The sequence below is a fragment of the Armigeres subalbatus genome, chromosome 2, assembly GCF_024139115.2.
Source record: "Armigeres subalbatus isolate Guangzhou_Male chromosome 2, GZ_Asu_2, whole genome shotgun sequence".
Classification (NCBI taxonomy): Eukaryota; Metazoa; Arthropoda; class Insecta; order Diptera; family Culicidae; genus Armigeres; species Armigeres subalbatus.
In genome coordinates, this window is record NC_085140.1 from 333,147,766 (window position 1) to 333,162,640 (window position 14,875).

Genomic DNA, 14,875 nt, shown 5'->3' on the forward strand with positions numbered 1-14,875 from the left:
GAATTTCTTTAGGCATTTATCTACAAATTCCTCCAGAAGTTCCTCGGATAATTTCTCTGGGAGTTCTTACGGGAATTCCTCTGAGAGGTTCTTTTAAGAATTCTTCCAGGAGTTTCTCCTGGAATTCTTACGGAAATTCATTTGGGAGTGCATCCTAGAATTCTTACGAGAGTTCCTCCAGGATTTCCTCCGGAAATTCTTCCTGTAGTTCTTCAATAAATTCCTCCAGAAGTTCCACCGGCAGTTCCTCCGAGAATTCCTCTGATAATTTCTCCGGAAATTCCTATAGAAAATCCCCCGGGAGTTCCTCCGGAAATTACTCTGGGAGTTCCTCCGGGAGTTCCTTTTCAGAGAAACACCCGGAGAAACTGCCGGTGAAACTCCCGGAGGGAGTCTCGTAGAAACTGCTGGTGGATCTCTCGGAGGAGTTCCCGAAGGAACTGCCGGAGGAGCTCCCGTAAGAACTCCCGGAGGAATTTCAGCAGGAAGAATTCCTAGAGGACCTCCCGGATGAGCTCCCAGAGAAACTATCGGAAGAACTTCAGGAGGAATTTCCAGCTTAATTTCTGAAGAAAGCCTAAATGATTTCCTGAAAAAAAGCCTGAATAATTTCCTGGAATAGCTTTTGGTGGAACTCCCGGAGGAATTTCCGGAGAAACTTCCGAATGAATTCCGGTGGAATTCCCGGAGGAACTCTCGAAGGAATTTTCTGGAAGAATTTCTGAAGAAACTCCCGGGAGAATTTTCAAAGGAACCCCGGGGAAACTACCAGAAGCATTCTCGGAAACAAGAGAATTCATCTTATAGACAAATCTCGTCTAGCTGAAACCTTTGTTGGGGTTTGTAGCTGGACCATCATCATCATTAGAGGACCTCCCGGAGAATTCCCGGAAATTCTCAGAGGAGTTTCTGGAAATCTATATAAATTCCTGAAGAAGCCTAAATACATTCCAATTCTGCCGAAATTCCCGGAAGAATTTTCAGAGGAACTGCTGATAGAACTACCGGAATTGTTTCTCGAAGGAAATCCTAGAGAAATTGAAAATGCTGGTGGAACTCCTAGAAGAATTCCAGGAAGAATTTTCGGAGAAACTCCTGGAGGATCTTCCAGTGGAAATCTTGAAGTTTCCACCGGAATTCTTTCAGGATTTCATTGCAAATTAATCTAGGAATTCCTCCGGAATTCCTAGAGAAATTCTTTGAAATTTTTACAAGAAATTATTCGAAACAATTCACGGAAAATTTTATGGAATTTACACAAGAAATTCGAAGATTTTTCGTGAAATTCTCAGGAATGTTTACTGGCAATTCTGCGGAATTTCCACGAAATATTCTTATTCTTAAAAATTATGGGAAACAGCACGAAATTATTTGAATTATTGCAGAGAATACTGCAGAACTTATAAAGTAGTTCGTGAAGATTTTCTTGGAGTAAATAATGGTGGAATTTTCGGATCAATTCCCGGCAAAATTTATAGTGGAATTCCTTGAAGACACTGCCGAATAAGTTGCTTGAGGCATTCCTAAAGAATACCTGATAAAATTTCGGATAGAATTCCAGGAGCAATTGTCGAAGGAATTCCTGGAGAAAGCTTGCATATTGATTTTTCTGCCTATTTTATAATAAATATTATTTCAGAGAGGATTTGTTTAGAAATTCAGATGTATGGCTCTAGTGCTAGTTCTAGTTTTCTTAAACTTATGGAAGAATGCATAAGACAAGACTTATGGAAGAATGCATGATTTTTATAATAATTGTTATAGCCGATTTTATATTCTTTCTGAATACTAAGCTCGTTAATATTTTTCTCACTTTAATTAAAAATATCTGATGAGCAATAAATCACGCATTTTTAAATCCATTATTGTTTTAATCATTATTGTTTCGATTTGGTTTGGATTTGGTTTCATGTGTTAATATTCATGTGTTTTTATAAAACTACTATAAAACTAAAAAAGTTGGCCCCCCCCTTCTCGAAATCCTGGCTACGCCCATGACTGCAAGGTTTCTAAGCCAAGTTACCATTTTTTGCATTCGTATATCATGAGGCTAACACGATGATACTTGAGTCGAAGTCGAGACAATTTCCAATCCGAAAATTGCCTAGACCGGCACCGGGAATCTAACCCAACCACCCTCAGCATGGTTTTGCTTTGTAGCCGCGCGTCTTACCGCACGGCTAAGGAGGCCCCCCTCTTGTTATATATATAAAAAATAATTGCACATTCTTCAATATTGATTGATGTGATGAGTGTGTTACTTCTGCTTGAAGTTAAATGCATTTCACAAATTCCTTAGCAATACACCCAGCTTGTTATAAAATTGCTATTGAACGACCTTTTGTCCCTTTCGACATTTTGTCCTTTTTGACCTTTTGTCCCTTTCGACCTTTTGTCCTTTCGACCTTCTGTCGTTTTCGACGTTTCGTCTTTTCGACATTTTGTCCTTTTGACCTTTTGTCCTTTCGACCTTTTGTCATAGATTCAAAACAATGAGAGGAACTGCAGTATCGAGTAAATCAGTATTCTTTATTGAATGGAAACTATGGTTAGTGACGCCTCAAACATCATGAGTTTAAAAATAAGTTTATGTAAACATTTCGAAGGTACTTGTTTTACCTATTTACATTTCGGAATATCCCGGAATAATAAAAGGCCGGTTTGCTACGTCTAAAACATCATGATATTGCAAAACAAGTTAAGAGAATAGTGTTTCAAAAATTTTAGTTTATTTCTTTTCATTTATACCGATTATTATACCGATATTATTATTATTCCGTTATCCGGATATATTGTTTTTCTCTGTAAAATATCCGTCGATTCGATAATCATTTTCAAAATTAGGTATTAAGACAAGACAAAGGTCTGGCGTAAGTAAGCCCACGGCCCGCTCGGATGTAGATCTGGATCCATTTCCCTTCGTCAGCATCGATGCTGTCGAGGAACAAATGTCGTCCAGCGAGCCAGTGGATAGCACTAAAGAAGTCCAGTCCGCTGTACAAGTTGACCCAGCTCTTAAACGAGTATGCTTTCATAAGAATGGAGGGCCGAGTGGAGCGAGCGGAGTTTTTACCATTCGACTTCCGGTTCCCAGTGATTCTTCCAGTGATACAATTCGCATGTAGATGCAGTTATGAGAAAAGTGTCGCCGGTTTGCATCTGGTTTAAAGTACATCACTGTCATACCCATGCTCCACGGATGGGTTCACTACCAGTGCAACGCATTACGCCGAATCTTCGGCCATCTAGCTACGTGTGCGTTGATTATTTAGGGCCGTTTTACGTGACTGTAAGGCATCAAACAGAGAAATGTTGGATTGCATGGTGATACGAGCGGTATATTTGGAGGTAGCACACGGGCTGATAGCTCAGTCCTGTTTGATAGCGATACACCGGTTTATTGGTCGCCGAAGTTGGCCGATTGAGTTCTTCTTCGACAATGGGACGAATCTGCGAGAAGCTAGCAAGGAAGAGGTAGAGGCTATACAGGGCATTAGAGATGACAGTGCAGACCACAGTGACGAACGCAAGGACGAGGTGGACGTTCAAACCTCCCGCTGCGCCTCATATGGGGGTATCTGGGAGGATCCGTCCGTAAAGGAAGCACTAACAGCGTTGAACGATGAAAGGCGACTGACGGACGAGATTTTGCAGACGGCTATCGTAGAGGCTGAGGACATCGTCAACTCTCGTCCCCTCACCTACGTGTCGCCACAGGACAACGAGGCAGAAGCACTTACCCCAAACCACTTCTTGGGGGGTGTATCACCAAATCAGCCAAGCGGTACACTTCTTCTTCTTCTTATTGGCATTACATTCCCACACTGGGACAGAGCCGCCTCGCAGCTTAGTATTCATTAAGCACTTCCACAGTTATTAACTGCGAGGTTTCTAAGCCAGGTTACCATTTTTGCATTCGTATATAATGAGGCAAGCACGATGATACTTTTTATGCCCAGGGAAGTCGAGACAATTTCCAATCCGAAAATTGCCTAGACCGGCACCGGGAATCGAACCCAGCCACCCTCAGCATGGTCTTGCTTTGTGGCCGCACGTCTTACCGCACGGCCAAGCGGTACCCATCCACCACCAAATCCGGCAGTGGCTCTTCAGGACGCCTTCCAGCGGTCCCAGAAAATAGCCAGCGTGATGTGGGATCGGTGGATTAGGGAGTACGTGCCTTTGCTGAACCAGAGGTCCAAGTGGTTCGGCGAGTCGGGACCGTTGCAAGCAGGAGATTTGGTGTACACCCAGGTTTTTTTTACACGGTTAGGTTCTGGCCGTTTAAGAACTTTAGGGTCAATGTAGCAATGAGTTAACCCCCTGAAAAAATTCACAAAAAATCAAAGAAAATTCAGGAGGTATTTAAAAAATTGTGAAAGTTCAGGGTTAACTGAGAAATTAATGAAATCCAACCCTGTAAAAAAAACCTGGGTGTATATCGTAGATGGTACCAACCGAATAACCAATACGGTTCAAAGGTCTATAATAAAGAACCAAAGAACCAAAAACCAACCGGAAGTGTTGGGTTCGTAGAGTGGTAGAAGAACCCATCGTGCCCTGATACGGAAGGGTCCGTCAAGCGTGGGTGCGTACTAGCATCGGAAGAATCTATGACAAAAGGTCAAAGGACAAAAGGTCGAATGGACAAAAGTTCGAAGGGACAAAAGGTCGACGGGACAAAAGGTCCAATGGACAAAAGGTCGACGGGACAAAATGTCGAAAGGGCAAAAGGTCGAAGGGACAAAAGGTCGAAATTATAAAATTGGTTGAAATTGAAAAGTCATAGTATTGAGAACAAAACAAATCAAAACTATGATGTAAGTATCGTCATTGGGGGTGACACTTGGCCAAATAAGGGTCAGATTGGCCCATGTTTTCAACAAATTCAGCACAAGGAAAATGTAATATAAGACCCTTTTCGAGCGATTCAGATAGCCGACCTACAGACTCTAATTTCTACACAAAACTCTACCACTAATATGCAATATGCATAAGCACATTCATTCATTTATTTAGCTTACATCTAAACAGAAACCACTGAATCAACAATTTGACGCCACAATACACGAGTTAATAATTCGAGAACACGGAGTTCTTTAAAAAAACTTAAACGTCTAACTACCTTCACTGTTCACAACCAACTAACTGATTTATAATCCTTAACTTAACTACATTACAAGTATGCTAAGTCTGCACTGCCTCGGTAGGTACAGGTTTGATGATCGCCCTCGATATCGTTCACCTGGTTCTACTGATGCGCCTCGATGTTGCCAACTCCAAATGCTGACACCGATGGGAACGTCGGTGGAAATTCACAAAGTCCGATCGGCAACGACGTTAACTCACGGTTCGAGGCCGCATCTCTCCATCCTCGAATGCGCCCCACGCTTGCCAAGTCGTTTTACACTTGGTCTGCCCACCTCGCTCGCGGTGCTCTATGCCGGATCGGAAGCGAACACCATCTTTGCAGAGTAGCTGTACGGAATTCTTGCAACATGCCCTGCTCATCGTACCTTCTGGATACTGGGTTCGCCGAAGAGCTGGGCCTGCTAGTGGTTCATTGTTCGCCGCTACACACCGTCTTTTTGTACACCGCCAAAGATGGTGCTCAGCACCCGTCTCTCGAATACTCCGAGTGCTTGCATATGCACAATCATGATTTTATCCTGGAACACTAATGCAGGATCATTCATGCTGTGTACCAAGAGAGAGATTTTTTCGTTAATGTTGTACAAAATACAACATCACGCATGTTTGAGTGTTAATTAAAATGATTCGTACAGTTGAATCACCGAATAATGTGCATAATGTAAACCGTTATGTACTGGTTAAGGCCAGTCTTTGTGTAGAGTAGAGTGGGGCAAGAGTACGCACTTAGTTTTCAATCAATCATGTGATCCGTATGAAGCAAGCTTCTGCATATCAAATCAGTGTCGATGATTCATATACTCTTCCTTTATGTTACCCAGTGAAAAAAATATTGAAATTATTGAGATTCGTTTTAGTAGAACCCTTTTTGCAAGACAAGTGAAAAACGCACTCTTACCCCACCGGTGGGGTAAAAGTGCGCATCGGGTGGGGTAAGAGTACGCATTTATCCAATCATGTGCTTGCTTTAAGTATATATTAACATATTAACACGAGTTAGTAACATTTAATTGATGTTTAATGAGCATATTTTAGGGAATGTTTAAAGATTACGTAACTCTTAAAGGGGGAGGGGATCCTAAAAATGTTCACTTTCATACGAAAAACCATTGTATTTAATATATACAAAAAACTACAGAGGTAAAAATATATATCAGGTTTCGCGTGGCGTATACAAAGGCATTTTCCTTAAAGAAAGCCCACCAATCACGTAACGTAAAATTTGGCTATTTCCTCCCCCCCCCCCCCCCCCCCATCCTACACTATTTGTATGAATCCTCTACAAATTATATGGATTGTCACACATCTCACAACCGCTCCCAGCTAAACGTTGCGTAATTTCTGAATGTTTCTTTTGATTAAATGAAATTATCATTTTGATGAAATTGTGTTTTCGTACTATGTTTAGGTGTACAACAAGTCCTAATACAATTTCATTATTTCTCTTCAGTGCTTTGTTCGCTAAGTCCTTTCTAACACCAAATTACTTCAACTTATCCTAAAAACTTGTGATAATTTCAAATTCTGTCCCTTTTTCCTTAGTTGTGGATCTTTACGCTTTGGAAGAAAGTCTTATTTCGGCCGGAAATACGGGTCTGACATCATAACTTGAAGATTCATATGCGTACTCTTGCCCCACCGGTTGCTGCGTACTTTTACCCCACAGTCCCAAAAATTATTCAAGTAATGGTTTTGACTTCTTAGAAAATCAACTGGATTGGTGTTCTGTACCATAAAGTAAACTATACAATAGGTTATCGAAATGGTATAATGTTCACCTGATTGAACGTATATATGGTAATGAAATACTAGTTGCGGAAATCCAATTATTTTTAGCAAAATGGAGCATATCTAACTCCATATCTCCCTTGTTGTTTATTCAAATCGTTTACAATTACATGATAATAGTTGGCCAGAATACCTGTCAAACTGATGCAGTGCTGCTAGTTTATCTTTTTATTACTTCAAAAAATCGAAAACGTACTCTTACCCCACGCGCACTCTTGCCCCATTCTACTCTACATGATTCAGTGTTTAGTTCTTATTTAAAACTAATAATAACGTCACGTTGAATTAAAACCAATAACATCTCCATCTAATACATGATGATGAGTGGAAAATGAATTTGACACACATTTATACAAGAGACTTCTGATTCTCTTCTGATGATCGACATCAGAATGTAATGTATAGGAAGTCGCGTTGGTGAAATAATTAATTATTCGACACTGAATCAAAGATACCAAAACCAACGTATTTCACACAAACATGCGACCGACGTATTTCACACGAAGCGACACGTGTTACAAGAGCACGATCTAACAAGTATTAATTTTTCAGTTCTAGTCCTGAGAACTAATCAAAATCATACAATGCTCGCCCTGGCTGTTGAATATTCACCGTAAGTTGGTTAAAGAACTGCCCATGAAATAAAGAAGGAGAAATCTCTTGGAAATGTAATAAGCTAAATTTTTTTTCAGAAACATGTTTTCAAACTTGTCGTATATTTAGTATTTTTCATGTATACAGAATTATAGATTTTAAAATTTTGTCCATTCGACTTTTTGTTCCTTCGACCTTTTGTCCCTTCAACCTTTTGTCCCGTCGACGTTTTGTCCCCTCGGCCTTTTGTCCCGTCGACCTTTTGTCTTTTCGACCTTTTGTCCCTTCGACCTTTTGTCCCATCGACCTTTTGTCTCTTCGACCTTTTGTCCGTCGACATTTTGTCCTTCGACCTTTTGTCTTTCGACATTCTGTCCCAAAGCGGCAGTGAAGCTGGCCGTGATGGAAGTTGAGGGAGGTATCCCTGAGCTGAAAGTAGCCTCCGGACAGAGTTACGGGCCGGGGAATGTTCTGGCAACCCTGCTTAGATGCAGCCGTGTCACAACCACCGTTTGGACGATAAGGTAAATATTAGTTAACAGCTGATAAGATGGTGAGAATGAGTGAAAAAATGAAGCGAGCGAGAAGAACAAGCGTCAAAGAGATTAGAATAGAAGATTAAAAAAATAATAAACAAATGGCCGAAATTGAGTAAAGTGGATTGATAGCGAATCGTAGAAATTTATTGTAAGGGTAGAGTTGAAGATATAGTTTGAATAAAGATAGTATTAGTGGCTGAAGTGAATTAGGTGGAGTTTGGTCAGCAGATCACAATTCGCCATCATACCAGTCGTTTCTCTGATCCGGGGCCACCGTATCTAGTGCAGCGGTTGCGGTGCTTCCAATGGCGGATCGAATATCTCTCCAGCCATCTTCAAGAGATGCTGCGCCTAGCTGCTCTTCCGTTGGGAGTGCCACATCCAGTTGCTGCCCGTAGTCTTGGGCTAGTCCACCGTCTTGTAGCCACCCAAAGTTTAGCGGTGGTGGACGACTCCGACGCGTGTTGTACACCGTCGAGAGTTTTGAGCGCAGACATACTGCAACGAGGTAGTGGTCGGATTCAATGTTCGCACTGCGGTAAGTGCGTACGTTCGTGATGTCGGAGAAGAATTTACCGTCGATTAGAACGCGATAGATTTGGTTCTACGTCACTTGATAAGGTGATTTCCATGTGGCCTTGTGGATTTTCTTACGGGGGAAGAAAGTGCTTCGGACTGCCATTCCGCGGGAGCCTGCAAAGTTGGCTGTTGTCGTTCGATATGGTATGCAGATTATCCGGTCCGATGACCGGTCTATACATTTCCTTCCTTCCTACCTGTGCGTTCATGTCACCGATGACAATTTTGACATCCCGCAGTGGGCATCCATCGCATGTCTGCTCCAGCTGTGCATAGAACGCTTCTTTCTCGTCGTCGGGTCTCCCTTCGTGTGGGCTGTGCACGTTGATGATGCTATAGTTGAAGAATCGGCCTTTTATCCTCAGTTTGCACATCCTTGCGTTGATTGGCTGCTAGCCAATCATGCGTTGGCGCATCTTTCCCAGCGCTATGAATCCGGTTCCCAGCTCGTTGATGGTGCCATAGCTTTGGTAGAAAGTAGCCGCTCGATGCCCGTTTTCAAAAATACAAGAATCTGACCTCTATGTACTGTATTGCATTGTTTTTCACTTTCTTACAATCTTATCAGACACATCCGCACAAGCTTAGGCTCGACTGTAAATTTTCCAAATTCCCATTTTCACCATGGCCACACGCAGTGGCGGGCGGCTTTCGGTCGGAATGGTGCGAACATCTCAATCTTTCGTAGCAACATCACATCGCATCACATTGCAGAGATCGCGCTTCAGTCGGTTGGCAAACGGTGGCGCAGATGAATCTTTGCGACGAAGACGACGAGAAAATCTATCATATCCATCAAATCGTGCTCTACGCGCCTCAGCATAAGCAGCATCATATAGTTGGTCTTGGGTTTATCGTGCCAAGATTTATTTTTAATCTGGTTTGGAGCACTTAAATCAGTTCACGGTACCATCATAACGCATCCAATGCGGTGTGAGAAGGGCGCGCAATTTTGCAGATCACGCGGGAAATTCAATCACGGAGAGAAATTTTCGCACATGTGTATATCGCTGCTTCTACCGCTTGGTGGCCGGAGTTACGAGTTGAAGCAGTCGTTACAAGCCTGGAGTGAAGAAGATTATCTACTTAATTAGTTTATTAGCTGTGGGTAGTCTATTGGGCGAAGGTTTTATGTTCGGATCTGATTTTCTCAGTAAGAGATTGCGCATATGAGTGTGTTGTTATTCTGAAGTGGAAAGTCTTCGAGTGCTGAAAAAGATTTTCCTATTTTGAAAGCAATCTGACGTTGATCGGTTTGGTGGAGTGTGGGTATTTGGGTTAATTTGTCGGTTGGCATAGCGCAGTGTAATCCCAGCTGTCGAAACAAGCGTGTCAAGAATTTTCCGTCCCGGGTTGAATCGGCGGCCGGAGATGCAACCTGAAGAGTATGAAAATACAGGCTGGTTGTCGTATTTCAGCCGCCACAAGACGACCTATACGGCAGCTGACATTCATAAAATCAGTAACGAGTTGAATAATGTGCGTAAGAATTTAACTGCGACCCAATATGCCTATGGTGAACTGAGCAGTGAACTGAAAGCGTTGAAGAGTTTCCAAGAGCAGCAAAGGTTGAGTGAGGAATACGAACGAGCCAATAGCAGTAAATCTACCTCGGCTAAATCAGCTGAGAAACGACTTGCTCAACAGGCGGAGGAGATAAAATTGCTGAAAAGTGAATTAACGGGTTGTAAAAATGATCTATTAAAGCAGATCAACGCGCTGAAAGTGAATGTGAGCGAAACGGTCAAGAAAAAGATCAAAACCGGTCAACTTCCGACTGGGGCATCGTTAAGTATCGAAAGTCGAATTATTGCCATCGAGGCGCAGTTAGATCAACTGGCGGGGGAGAACAGGGACCGCTTGAATGGACTCGAGTGTCGATTAAATCAGATGGAACAGCAGCACGAAAGGGAATGTGGTCATGCGTTGAAGAAACTAGAATCGAGCACCAGTCGGAAGTTTCAGGAGATGACAAACATGATACTGGACCTGCAACGAAAAATGGACACAAGTGAAACGAAACTTGACGAGCAGATAAGAAATCAGAGCATGAGTCAGGATGCGATCTATGAGGAGTTGGATCAAAGGATGGATGTGTTTGCGGCCAAGATGAGAGAGCTACAAGCAAGAATTGCCCATTTGGGGCAGCGAGACGATATTGGATCGACGTTTGTGTAGCATATTCATGGGATTTATGTTGCGCGTGCTAGGTAAGTGTTTTTATGGGAGTTTTCTAATGTCAAAAAATAGGCATAGAGTGTTTCAGAACTTCGTAAAATCATGTTATATGGACGACTGTTCTGAACGGAGTGCTGTAAAGCTTTTTAACGTAAATTTTAAGGATGTTTCAAAAGTAAAAGAAAAATATACTAAACAATTGTAAGCAATTTTTGTGACTATATAAATCGAACGATTTTTATATTGCTAGACTTCTGACTGAAAAGGAAGAGAATCGTTTATGTTGCGTAAATGGAATCTTATGCGATATTTGACGCAATACCTGAAAAAGATACAAAATTTATGCTACAAATTATCCACGCAATGCTCAGCAGAACATTATTTGAAAAATCTAAAACTTTATATTAATTCTTAGTGTGCCCTCTGCTGTAATCAGGCTGTGGAGACACCTTTTCATTGAGTTTTACAATTTTATGGAGATCTTCTGTCACTCTTCTATGAGAACCTTCTTCAACTGTTTTTTGTTCATCGTGTGTTCTCTAACTTTCCGTTCAAGATAATCAAAGATATTTTCAATAGGTTTAGAGACTAGAGAATACTAGACAGATAACAGATGCTACGAAAGTTTTTTTTACCTTTCTCAAAGTGTTATAAAATCGAGTGATTTAATTGAAAAGTGATTTTAAATGCGTATTTACACAGTAAATTTAATCTATGTTGAGGTTCAATGACGTTTGCCATAAATATTTTCTCACGATTTTTTTTCACTTTCCAAAATGGCCGCAAAATTCAGTTATTGTCACCCTTATTGATTCGGTTGTGGGCACATTCATTTTGTTGACAAGCCAATCAATATCGTTGTAGTTGAGTTTAATTTATATATTAGTTTTTTTTGGGTATGTCTAGTTATTGAACACATACTTTTTGGAACTACGCGTTTACCGATTTGCAGGCAACAATTTGCATTCGATGGTGAATCCTGTTCTATTGTTTGCTGTTGAAAATTGCTCAGATTACTTCAAAATTCATGGTATTTTTTTTCATGAACGAGAAATGCGAAATTGGAATTTGTGTGCATTGTCGTAGACTTTGTTCAAATCCATTCCTTTTTATTCGCCCTGCTAGAACCAACTATGGCAAATTTGAGACCATGCAATGTATGTGTCGCGTTTTCAACAGCTGTTCCAACGTGTTTGATTTTAATGTTTCACGTACAGAGATTAACCCTTATAAGGTATACGTCTGACGGTAGGGGTAAAAATTAACTGAAAAATTGAATATCTCTGGCGTTTCTGAGCCGATTTGTATAATTTTTTCTCAGAAGAACCGGATAGGTTTCTAGATTATGACAAGTGACTTAAAATTAGGATTGGCCACTTGGTCCCGGAGTTATTCCGGATTGTAGTGGGGTAGTTTTTTTTCCTGGTGGGTATTGCCGACTGAAACTTTAGTCTATGCTGTTAAAATGTCCTAATACTGTGATTGGTTAACTCTGGAATGTATATTGGACATGTTCTGCCCGTGATGGAACTTTTCCTAACCATTCTAGGGATTATTCGCCCTTCCGGAACCGGCTATAAGGGATCTATATCCCGTGATGGCCAATTTGGAAAGTAAATTCCAAATATGACTTGCGACACATCATATGTCATAATTTTGCGATCAGGAGCTCGGAAGTGACCTCCAGGAATTGATATGGCAAAACCTGGCCACATTGGCATGGTCCTAGGGCACCCGGAATCCGGTCCCGGTGGACCACTTTTGCGAAAATTCCAAATATGGCTTGCGACACATCATATGTCATAATTTTGCGATCAGGAGCTCGAAAATGACCTCCAGGAATTGATATGGCCAAACCTGGCCACATTGACATGGTCCTAGGGCACCCGGAATCCGGTCCCGGTGGACCACTTTTGCGAACATTCCAAATATGACTTGCGACACATCATATGTCATAATTTTGCGATCAGGAACTCGAAAATGACCTCCAGGAATTGATATGGCCAAACCTGGCCACATTGACATGGTCCTAGGGCACCCGGAATCCGGTCCCGGTGGACCATTTTTGCAATAATTCCAAATATGACTTGCGACACATCATATGTCATAATTTTGCGATCAGGAGCTCGGAAGTGACCTCCAGGAATTGATATGGCCTGACCTGTCCACATTGACATGGTCCTAGGGCACCCGGAATCCTGGCCCGGTGGACCATTTTTGCAAAAATTCCAAATATGGCTTGCGACACATCATATGTCATAATTTAGCGATCAGGAACTCGAAAATGACCTCCAGGAATTGATATGGCCTGACCTGACCACATTGACATGGTCCTAGGGCACCCGGAATCCGGTCCCGGTGGACCACTTTTGCGAAAATTCCAAATATGGCTTGCGACACATCATATGAAATAATTTTGCGATCAGGAGCTCAACAGTGACCTCCGGGAATTGATATGGTCTAAGCTGGCCACATTGTCATGGCCCTAGGGCATCCGGAATCCGGTCCCGGTGGACCACTTTTGCAAAAATTCCAAATATGGCTTGCGACGTATCATATGAAATAATTTTGCGATCAAGAACTCCAAACCCAAGAATTGATATGGTCTGCCCTGGCCCCATTGTCATGGTTCTAGGGCATTCGGAATCTGGTCTGATAGACCACTTTTGCGAAAATTCCAAATATGGCTTGCGACACATCACATGTCATAATTTTGCGATCAGGAGCTCGAAAATGACCTCCAGGAATTGATATGGCCAAACCTGGCCACATTGACATGGTTCTAGGGCACCCGGAATCCGGTCCCGGTGGACCACTTTTGCGAAAATTCCAAATATGGCTTGTGACACATCATATGAAATAATTTTGCGATCAGGAGCTCAACAGTGACCTCCGGGAATTGATATGGTCTAACCTGGCCACATTGTCATGGTCCTAGGGCATCCGGAATCTGGTCCCGGTGGACCACTTTTGCGAAAATTCCAAATATGGCTTGCGACAGATCCTATGTTATAATTTTGTGATCAGGATCTTGAAAGTGATTTCCAGAAAGTGATGTGGTCTAACCTGGCCACATTAACATGGTCCTAGAGCATTCAGACTCCGGTCCCGGTTTACCACTTTTGCGAAAATTCCAAATATGACTTGCGAATTATAAAAGAACATCTTGAAATTAGAATGACATTTGCAAAAAATACAAATATGACTTTCGATCATTGATATGACTCTCCAAACCACATTGCAATGGGTTTCAACCCAAAAAATGATGAATTGGTTTTTCTCTTAGATCATATCAATTCCTGGAGGTCACTTTTGAGCTCCTGATCGCAAAATTTTGATATATGATGTGTCGCATGCCATATTTGGAATATTCGCAAAATTGTCCACCGGGACCGGATTCCGGATGCCCTAGGATCATGCCAATGTGACCATGTTAGGCCATATCATTTCCCAGAGTTCACTTTCGAGCTCCTGATCGCAAAATTATGACATCGGATGTGTCGCAAGTCATATTTGGAACTTTCGCAAAATTGGTCCACCGGGACTGGATTTCGGATGCCCTAGGACCATGACAATGTGGCCAGGTTTGGCCATATCAATTCCTGGATGTCACTCTCCTGATCGCAATATTATGACATATGATGTGTCGCAAGCCATATTTGGAAATTTTGCAAAAGTGGTCCAACGGGACTGGATTCCAGGTGCCCTATAACCATGTCAATGTGGCCAGGTTAAGCCATATCAATTCCTGGAGGCCATTTTCGAGCTCCTGATCGCTAAATTATGACATATGATGTGTCGCTGCCATATTTGAATTTTTCGCAAAAGTGGTCCACTGGCACTGGATTCCGGGTGCCCTAGGACCATGTCAATGTGGCCAGGTTAGGCCATATAAATTACAGGAGTTCACTCTTGAGCCCTGATCGCAAAATTATAACATATGAGGTGTCGCACGCCATATTTGGAATTTTCGCAAAAGCGGTCAACCGGAACCGGATACAGGGTGCGCTAGGACCATGTCAATGTGGCCAGGATTGGCCATAACA

The 14,875-nt window shown here is 42.0% G+C and overlaps 1 protein-coding gene across 2 annotated transcripts in view; it reads left to right on the forward strand.

Moving 5' to 3' along the window:
* LOC134212785 (histidine-rich glycoprotein-like) overlaps positions 1-14,875 on the forward strand; it is a 299,313-nt gene that overhangs the window by 243,157 nt on the left and 41,281 nt on the right. The window contains exon 1 of one of the 2 annotated variants that reach the window (XR_009979345.1): positions 9,313-10,861. The exons of the other annotated variant lie outside the window; for it this stretch is intronic. The gene's annotated coding sequence lies outside the window, so the exon portion shown is untranslated. Of the gene's footprint in view, positions 1-9,312; positions 10,862-14,875 lie in introns of those variants that run through there. 2 annotated transcript variants of the gene reach the window in all.